Source organism: Arachis hypogaea, chromosome 7 (assembly GCF_003086295.3).
Source record: "Arachis hypogaea cultivar Tifrunner chromosome 7, arahy.Tifrunner.gnm2.J5K5, whole genome shotgun sequence".
NCBI classification, from domain to species: domain Eukaryota; kingdom Viridiplantae; phylum Streptophyta; class Magnoliopsida; order Fabales; family Fabaceae; genus Arachis; species Arachis hypogaea.
This window is the reverse complement of record NC_092042.1, coordinates 49247361-49257389: the sequence shown is the minus strand read 5'-3', so window position 1 is coordinate 49257389 and position 10029 is coordinate 49247361. Positions and strand designations below refer to the sequence as shown.

General features: G+C 35.0%; 1 non-coding gene across 1 annotated transcript; it reads left to right on the top strand.

Annotated features, from left to right (window-relative positions):
• The first annotated feature begins 210 nt into the window (after positions 1 to 210).
• On the top strand, positions 211 to 319 carry LOC112704310 (small nucleolar RNA R71). Its single transcript, XR_003154942.1, has one exon. It is a non-coding gene; the product is annotated as a small nucleolar RNA R71 (small nucleolar RNA).
• The last annotated feature ends 9710 nt before the right edge of the window (positions 320 to 10029 follow it).

Sequence of the window (10029 nt, the reverse complement as noted above, 5' to 3'; positions counted from 1 at the left end):
AAGAACTCCCTTCCTCTGAGGCATCCCATTACTCACGGAATTCCTCTCAAAAGTGTACATGAATTGGTTATTTGCAACCATTTCAATAAGTTCCTGAGCTTCTGCAGGCGTTTTCTTTTAGGTGAATGGATCCACCTGCAGAATGGTCCAGTGACATCTTAGAGAACTCAGACAGACCATAATAGAATATATCTATCATGGTCTACTCTGAAAACATGTTAGAAGGACACTTTTTGGTCATCTACTTGTATTTTTCCCAAGCTTCATAGAGGGATTCACCATCTTTTTGCTTGAAGGTCTGAACATCCACTCTAAGTTTGCTCAGCTTTTGAGGAGGAAAGAATTCAACAAAGAAGGTCGTGACCAGCTTATCCCAAGAGTCCAAGCTATCCTTAGGTTGTGAATCCAACCATGTTCTAGCTTTGTCTCTTACAACAAAAGGGAAAAGCATGAGCCTATAGACTTCAGGATCTACTCCATTAGTCTTAACAGTCTCACAGATCTGTAAGAACTCAGTTAAAAACTGGTAGGGATCTTCTGATGGAAGTCCATGAAACTTGCAATTTTGTTGCATTAGAGCAACTAGTTGAGGTTTCAGCTCAAAATTGTTTGCTTCAATGGCAGAAATTGATATGCTTCTTCCATCAAACTTGAAAGTAAGTGTAGTATAATCACCAAGCATCCTCCTTGCATTATTGTTGTTGGGTTCGGCTGTCATATCCTTTTCTTGTTCGAAAATTTCAGTAAGGTTGTCTCTGGATTGTTGTAATTTAGCTTCTCTTAGTTTCCTCTTCAGAGTCCTTTCAGGTTCAGGATTAGCTTCAACAAGAATGCCTTTTTTCTTGTTCCTGCTCATATGAGAAAGAAGAGAACAGAAAAGGAAGAGGAATCCTCTATGTCACAGTATAGAGATTCCTTTATGTTAGTAGAAGAAGAAAGGGAATAAGAGTGAAGAAGAATGAATAATCCAAACACAAGGGTGAGGATAGGAGCAGAGATTTGAGATGAAGAGAAGTGTTAGTGAATGAATAAATAAATAGAATAAGATGAGAGAGGGAGAAATTTTCGAAAATAAATTTTGAAAAAGTAGTTAGTGATTTTCGAAAATTAAAGGAGAATAAAATTAAAATTTAAATTTAAAACAATTAATTAATTAAAAGAATTTTCAAAAAGAGGGAGGTAATTTTCGAAAATTAGAGAGCTGAAATTAGTTAGGTGGTTTTATAAAAGATAAAAAATAAACAAAAGTTAATTGGTTAGTTTAAAAAAAATTTGAAAATCAAATTTGAAAAGATAAGAAGATAAGAAGATATTTTGAAATCAAATTTTTGAAAGAGATAAAATTTTGAAAAAGATATGATAAAAAGATATGATTAAAAAGATATGGTTGAAAAAGATTTAATTTTTAAAATCAAAATTAATTACTTGACTAACAAGTAATGTGATTGATCAAGAACACTATGAAGATCATGATGAACATCAAGAACATATTTTTGAAAAAAAATTTTAATGTAAAGAAAACATGCAAGACACCAAACTTAGAAATCTTTAATGCTTGGACACTATGAATGCAAAAATGCATATGAAAAACTTCATATAATACAAAACAAGAAAATTTAAAGATCAAACAAGAAGACTTACCAAGAACAACTTGAAGATTATGAAGAACACTATGAATGCATGAATTTTCGAAAAATGCAAGAACAAGATGAATATGCAATTGACACCAAACTTAAAACATGACACAAGACTCAAACAATAGTCATAAAATATTTTTGGTTTTTATGATTTTATTATTTTTTTGTATTTTCTTTTATTTTTTCGAAAAGCATATAGGAAAAAAAAAACTAGAAATTCAAAATTTTTAATAAGAATTCCAGGAATCTTTCAACATTAGCCTAAAGCTCCAATCAAAGGGTTGGACATGGCTTAATAGCCAGCCAGCTTTAGGATATAAATCAGGCATGCAACATCTAAAATTTCAATTAACTTGCCTCTATGCTGATGATTGGAAGCCTCAGTACAAAAGAATTAAACATGGCTTTACAGCCAGCCAGGCTTCAACATGCTTCATGAAACACTAGAATTCATTCTTAAAAATTTAGAATAATTTTCGAAAACAGATGAAAAATTTTTGAAAGATTTTTTTTTTGAAAAATTCTTGAAAATAAAAACAAAAAAAAATTACCTAATCTGAGCAACAAGATGAACCGTCAGTTGTCCAAACTCGAACAATCCCCAGCAATGGCGCCAAAAACTTGGTGCACAAAATTGTGATCTCTAATAATGGCATTCAACTTGGTATGCGCGTTTATAACTCAACACTTTCTTCACAACCTCGCACAACTAATCAGCAAGTGCACTGAGTCGTCCAAGTAATAAACCTTACGTGAGTAAGGGTCGATCCCACGGAGATTGTTGGTATGAAGCAAGCTATGGTCATCTTGTAAATCTCAGTTAGGAGGATAATAAATAATTATGTAGTTTTTGAATAATAATAATAAATAAACAGAAAATAAAGATAGAAATACTTATGTAAATCATTGATGGAAATTTCAGATAGGCATATGAAGATGCTGTGCTCCTTCTGAATCTCTGCTTTCCTACTACCTTCATCCAATTCTTCTTACTCCTTTCCATGGCAAGCTGTATGTAGGGCATCACCGTTGTCAATGGCTACATCCCATCTTCTCAGTGAAAAAGGTCCAAATGCTCTGTCACGACACGGCTAATCATTTGTCGGTTCTCGATCATGTCGGAATAGAATCCCTTGATTCTTTTGCGTTTGTCATCACGCACAACAATCGTGAGTTTGAAGCTCGCCAAAGTCATTCAATCCCTGAATCCTACTCGGAATACCACAGACAAGGTTTAGACTTTTCGGATTCTCATGAATGCCGCCATCAATTCTAGCTTATACCACGAAGATTCTGATTAAGGAATCCAAGAGATATGCGCCCGGTCTAAGGTAGAATGGAAGTGGTTGTCAGTCACGCATTCATAGGTGAGAATGATGATGAGTGTCACGGATCATCACATTCGTCATGGTGAAGTGCAACGAATATCTTAGAACAGGAATAAACTGAATTGAATAGAAAATAGTAGTAATTGCATTAAAACTCGAGGTACAGCAGAGCTCCACACCCTTATTCTATGGTGTGCAGAAACTCCACCGTTGAAAATACATAAGTGATGGTGGTCCAGGCATGGCCGAATGGCCAGCCCCCACAAACGTGATCACAGGATCAAAAATACAATCCAGGATGTCTAATACAATAATAAAATGTCCTATTTATACTAGACTAGCTACTAGGGTTTACAGAAGTTGATGCAAAAATCTACTTCCGGGGCCCACTTGGTGTGTGCTTGGGCTGAGCTTGAGCTTTACACGTGTAGAGGCTTCTTTTGGAGTTGAATGCCAAGTTGTAACGTGTTTTTGGCGTTCAACTCTGGTTCGTGACGTGTTTCTGGCATTTGACTCTAGAATGCAGTATGGAACTGGCGTTGAGCGCCAGTTTACGTCATCTAATCTCGAATAAAGTATAGACTATTATCTATTGCTGGAAAGCTCTGGATGTCTACTTTCCAACGCGTTGAGAGCGCTCCATTTGGAGTTCTGTAGCTCCAGAAAATCCATTTCGAGTGCAGGGAGGTCAGAATCCAACAGCATCAGCAGTTCTTTGTCAACCTTCTTATCAGAGTTTTGCTCAGGTCCCTCAATTTCAACCAGAAAATACCTGAAATCACAGAAAAACACACAAACTCATAGTAAAGTCCAGAAATATGAATTTATCATAAAAACTAATGAAAACATCCCTAAAAGTAGCTAGATCCTACTAAAAACTACCTAAAAATAATGCCAAAAAGCGAATAAATTATCCGCTCATCACTAACCTTAACCCCTTTTACCTAACTCACACACACGTACCCCATAACCTGTTAACTCCTCGTTGAGCCACGCCACCCTCTCCTCACCATTCACTCACCACCTCCATTGTCCTTTTCCTTTACCCACACACACATTAACAGAGGAAAGAAGAGAGCAAAAAGGAACAAAGCTAAGAAAACGGGAGATTCAGATAGTGAGGAGAGAGCACGAGAAGAGATCCGAGAGAAGGAGGGTACCGCGCCATCACCAGCCACCATCGCGCACCACCACCGCCGTCAAGATGCCGAGCCACCATGCAAGAAGAGGGAGACATCGTCGCTGCTGCCACCATCGAGGGAGAGAGTGCCCGTCATGAGTAAGAGATGCCGCAATGGGGGAGAGGAGCCGTCGTGCTCCGCCAATGTCCAGCTACCATCGAGCTAGGGTCACCGTGGTGCCTCACTACGTGTCACTGTCGGGCTTCGAAGAGAGAGAGAAAATGTGCAAAGATGAAAGAGAGAGAGAGAGAGGGGGAAAGCCGATCCTGTCACCACCACCACACCCAGTCTGCATCATTGTCATTGGAGCTCATCACCATCACTGGCGGGAGTCACCACCGCCACTGTCACCGAAGCCACTGTCTCCATTTGTTTCTCAGCCTTATCTCTGTTTTTTATTCGCCCTCTTGTGTGCTAAAATCGCTACTACTGTGGTGGTCGCCATGGGGTTGTTTATATTTAAACGAAGCTAATATTGTTGCCACTTCATTCCTCTGTTCTTTTCGAGTTTTAGTAAGTTGTCCTTGTTCCAAAACCCTCATTGTTATCGTTCTATTTTCATGGTTGATTGAAAATTTTGAGATATTATTCCATTAGGATTATGTCAATACCACAGCAAATTGTTCAATGACATTGCTGTTGCGGGAAGTTGTTGGTGCAGCTAATGCCGCTGCTTTTACTGATTCGATTTAAGGCTATTGCTGCTACTGCGGGTTAGAACGAAGTTGAAGTCACGCTTAATTTTGTGGTTTTCGACTAACTAAGGTAGGGGTTTTATTTTGAAATTAACTGTTTTAAATTATGAATTCTATGGAGGTCTAGTGGGTATTTGCAAATAATTTATGATTGTTTAGAATGACTAAATGATGAGTTTGAGTTGTATTTGTGAATATATTTGATGAATAGGTGTTTGATTTCTTGATTGTTTAAGAATATTGAATATTCTGATTATTAGCTGGTTATAATGAATATTTGTTGAGTTGTGGTTGTGAATGGTGATAGATTTGGTATTGCTTGTTGAATGGGAAATATAAACTGAGTTTGAATTGAGGCTGTAATTAATGCTGGAAACTCTGGTTATGTCAATGTCTTGGTTGGATTGTTGATTTGAGAAATAATTCTATGTTGGAAAAGACCTAGTTTGTACACTTACTCATATTGAGCAAAGGATTCTTTATTCAAAATTTGAGTTATACAATCATATTACGGGGTGACTGGGATTTGAAACTGTTGAAAAGAGTTTGAGAAAAATATTGGTTTGATTCGTTAGTAATTATTGGTTCGATTCAAGAGTAAAGGATTTGATATTCGAAATGGTTGAGATATTGTTTAGTTGGGACCTTGAAAGGGTGGCATAGCCCAAATTTTAGAGGAAATACTGTCAAATTTTTATAAAACTCTAAGACTTTATTTAAGGTGTTATTTAAAATCAAATCTGATTTAAGAATATTATTTGATTTCGATTTATTACAAAAAGCGTTTTGTTTTCAATTCAATTTATTAAGAAAATTATAATGTTTTAAACTCAATCTTTTGAGAAGGGATTTTGCTTTAGGTTATTTGTTTGAGTTTGGTTTGATAAGAAAGAAAAGAAGAAGAATGAAAAGTAAAGGAAAGAGAGATAATTAAAGGAATCTATGCCACAAGAGAGAAAATAACAAAGATTAAAGGAATATATTAATTAAAGGAATGTCTGCCACAGGAGAGCAGATGCGACTTTGTTTGGGCCTTAGTGCCAAATGTATAATGGGGCCCACACACTGAGAACTGTTTTCCAGATGTCAGCTCATTGATTTGAAAGTCACACTATATGCGGTCTAGACATAAGACTTATAAGCATACTGTATGCATCTGGAAAGCCATTTCTGGGACTCGTGCGCGGTAGTGTCGGAAGCGGGTAGGCAACCGACACATGAGCTCATGGCCTGCTTAGGACAGACATGCATCATAATGTTTGCGCATATGCATTTGATTGTGTTTGCTTGTATTACTTCTTTGTGATTGTGCTATTTGTCTTATTGCGACTTGCCTGTATGTTGAACTGAATCTCTTGCTTGTACTATTAGTTTGTGAATGTATTAATGTGATTAGGAATTGATGTTTTGATTGAGAATTAATTATATGGCTGAGAAATGGTTAATGTGACTAGTCTTAGATTTAAAATCCATTTTCAGTTTAGAGATTTTGAAAGAGGTAATTAATTAGCTAAAGTAAAACAAAGAGTATTTTCAAAAGGTTTGATAAAACTATAGTTTCCTTGAGTATGTTAATTATTCGCATTTTATTCATTACTTTTACGGCATTCACATTCCCTACCGAGAACGTGTGGTTTGTTCTCACTCCAAAATCTTCCACCCTTTCAGTGACACATGGTCGAAGACTCAGTATGAAACCGCGGACAAATAGTTGGAATTGTTTAAAAGTTAAGTTGTTTTCATAGAGTTCCCTCGCCTTTACTGATTAGGATTTTATTTTATCCAGAGGGATAGGTAATGTATTCGAGTTTTATATTGAATTTATTTGTATGGCATTTATTATTAGTAACAACTATGTGATTACTATTACTTGGTGATCTTTGATATATGATTTTAATTAATAAAAACAAAATTTTCACGCATTTTCTTAAAAATTGAAATGCGACATCGAACTAAAGTCTCAATATTAAATAGTTAATAAGGAAAACGAGTTAGTAACGCCTTACTTTTGGTACGATCATGACGTGCTAAAAGTTAGGGTGTTACACACGCACACACAGAGATATGCCTACTATTGAGAGTATTCACACACTCTGGTGTGCACACACACTCTGTGAAATTTGCAAGTTGTGCGTACGTACAACATCATGCGTACGCACAAGCTGGGAAAAACTCTATTGGGCGTGTGTACGCATGATGAGCGGATATTTTATACGCTTTTGGCATCATTTTCATATAGTTTTTAGCATGTTTTGTTTAATTTTTATTAAGTTTTCATAAGTTTTAGTGTTAAATTCACATTTTTGGATTCTACTTTGAGTTTGTGTATTTTTATGCAATTTTAAGAATTTTCTAGCTGAAATTGAGGAGTTGGAGCAAAAGTCTTATTCAGAGACAGAAAAAGTACTGCAGATGTTGTCCGGTTTTGACCTCCTTGCACTCGGAAGAGCTTTTCTGGAGCTAAAGAAGTCCTAATGGTGCATTATCAACGGGAATGGAAAGCTGACTTCGAATGCTTTCCAGCAATGTATAATAGTCTATACTTTGCTTCAGAGTAAAAAGCCCAAAACTGGCGTCCAACGCCAACCTCTGGCCACATTCTAGGGATCCAGCGCCCAAAGAGGACCCCCTAGCCAGCGTTCAACGCCCTAGAGGCCTCCTAGCATGTGGATCTCAACAAAGCTCAGCCCAAACACTCACCAAGTAGGCCTCAAAAGTATATTTTAACACTAAAGACTGTTTTACCCTTTCTCATGTAATCCATAGTCATTAGTTTGGTATTTAAGGGATATTTTACATAATCATACAGACATTTACACCATATTTTTATTTATCATTGTTTTTCCTATCAGTATGAGTTTCTAAACCTCCTAGGTTAAGGGGAAGAGCCCTGCTGAGTTCTATGAATTAATAAAAGTATTACTATTTTTCTTCATCCGTGTTTGATTCAATTCTAAGATGTATATTCGTTCTTCAACATGATGAATGGGATGACCCGTCACAATCATCTCCGTTCTTCATACTAAGAACACGTGCCTGACAACCACCCGTATCCTTCTTGGGTTCATGTGAATATGTGACAAGAAAGCATCGAACCGCCATCTTGATTATACATCTCTTAGATGGCTAATCCACGACTTCGTTGGGGACTTCTCGAGATACCAGTTCAGCCGAGGTATGGGGAGATTAGGGTCTCTATGGTAGAGGCTAGAACCCAAAGGCGCAGCATTCTCTGATCTAGAAGATTCGACCTTGTCTGTGGCATTTTGAGTTGGATCACCAAGAGAATGGACTACTAGAGCTTCATCCCTGTTCAGATTGGATGACCGCTGACCCGGCGTTTGATTTGAAGCAGAGGAAATTAATGACCGCGGTTGTACGACGTTGATCACATACAACATGCCATAGAAGAAATCATTCACAATTGAATAAGACAGTAATGCCAGAGTTAATCCAAAAGGACAAAGCATCTCCAAGCCTTAACTATCTTCTTATCACTAGTTACATTCAAATTCACAAAGTATTTTATACACTTTTATTCCTCTTATGCTTGTAACCAAATTTAAACCAATAACTCTTCTATCCGCCTGACTAAGATCTGCAAGATAACCATAGCTTGCTTTAAACCACAATCCTCGTGGGATCGACCCGGACTTGCTCAGGTATTACTTGGACGACCGAATGCACTTGCTGGTACAGTTGTACGAAGTGTGGGATTTGTTCACCAAGTTTTCGGCGCCGTTGTCGGGGATTGTTCGATTTTGGACAACTGACATATTATCTTGTTCCCTAGATCAGGTATTATCTTTAATTTTGTTAGAGTCTTTTATTTTATTTTATTTTTCTTTTTTCGAAAAAATCAAAAACTTTTTCAAAAAATATTTTTCTTTTCTTTGTTTAATCTTTGTTTTTAGTTTGAGTCTTTTGTTTTTGTTCTTGTTGAATTTTTTATTTCTTTGAGTCCTTTTTCTAAAAAAATTTCAAAACTAGTTTCTTTTATTTGATTCTTGTGTCAATCTTTAAGTTTTGTGTCTTCTTGTGTTTTTTCATTGAAATTTTCGAAAATTTTGTGCTTGGTTTTCAAAAATTTTAACTTTGGTTTGCATGTTCTTGTGTTCTTTGAATTCTGAGTTTTGTTCCTGGTGTTCTTCTTGATCTTCAGGGTGTTTTTGTTTTTCTTTTTGTTTTGATCTTAAAATTTTTAAGTTTGGTGTCTTTTGGTGTTCTTCCTTGCAATTTTCGAAAATTGAGTGCTTTATATCTAAAAATTTTATGTTTGGTGTCTTTTTATTGTTTTTCTCTTTCCTCATTGAATTCAAAAATCAAAAGAATATCTTTTCTATCCTTAATTTAATTAATTTTCGAAAATTTCATTAAAAATTCATATTTTAATTTCAAAATTCTTATCTTATCTTATCTTAGTTTTAAATTTCAAAATTCAAATCTTTTCAAAAATCTTATATTTTTCAAAATCTTATCTTATCTTTTTATCTTTCTTTAAAATTAAAAAATCTTATCTTATCTTATTTCAAATTTTAAAATTTAATTTCAAAATTCAAAATTTAAATTTCAAATTTCAAATTTCAAAATCAAACCTTTTCAAAAATCATATCTTTTTCAAATCTTTATCTTATCTTGTTGACTTTTGCAAAATTCAAAATTCAAATTTCAATTTCAAAACTCAAAATTTAAAATTTAATTTTCAAATTTCAAATTTTAAAATTCAAATCTTTTCTAATCTTATATCTTATCTTATTTTCAAATCTTTTCTTAATTAGTTACTTATTTTCTCTCTCTTCTTTTTCAAAACTTCCTAACTAATTCTCCTCTCTCCTAATTTTTGAAGATCCTTCTTCTATTTCTCTCTCTTATTTTTCAAGATTCATAATTAAATTTTCAATTCTTTTTAATTAATTAACCTTAATTTTCGAATTGCATTAATAAATAAAACAAAAACAAAAATATTTTAATTATTGTTTATCTTTTCTACTTCTAATTCTTCTCCTCTCTACTTTTATTTATTCGAATTATTCTTCTTCTACTTCTTCTATCTTCATTCTTCTTCCTCTTCTTTCTTCACATCTAACTGGGAGCTCTCTATACTCAAATCATAGAAGCTTCCTTTCTTTCTTTCATTTCTTCTTTTCTTGTTTATGACCAGGAACAGGAATAAAGAACCTCTCTTTAA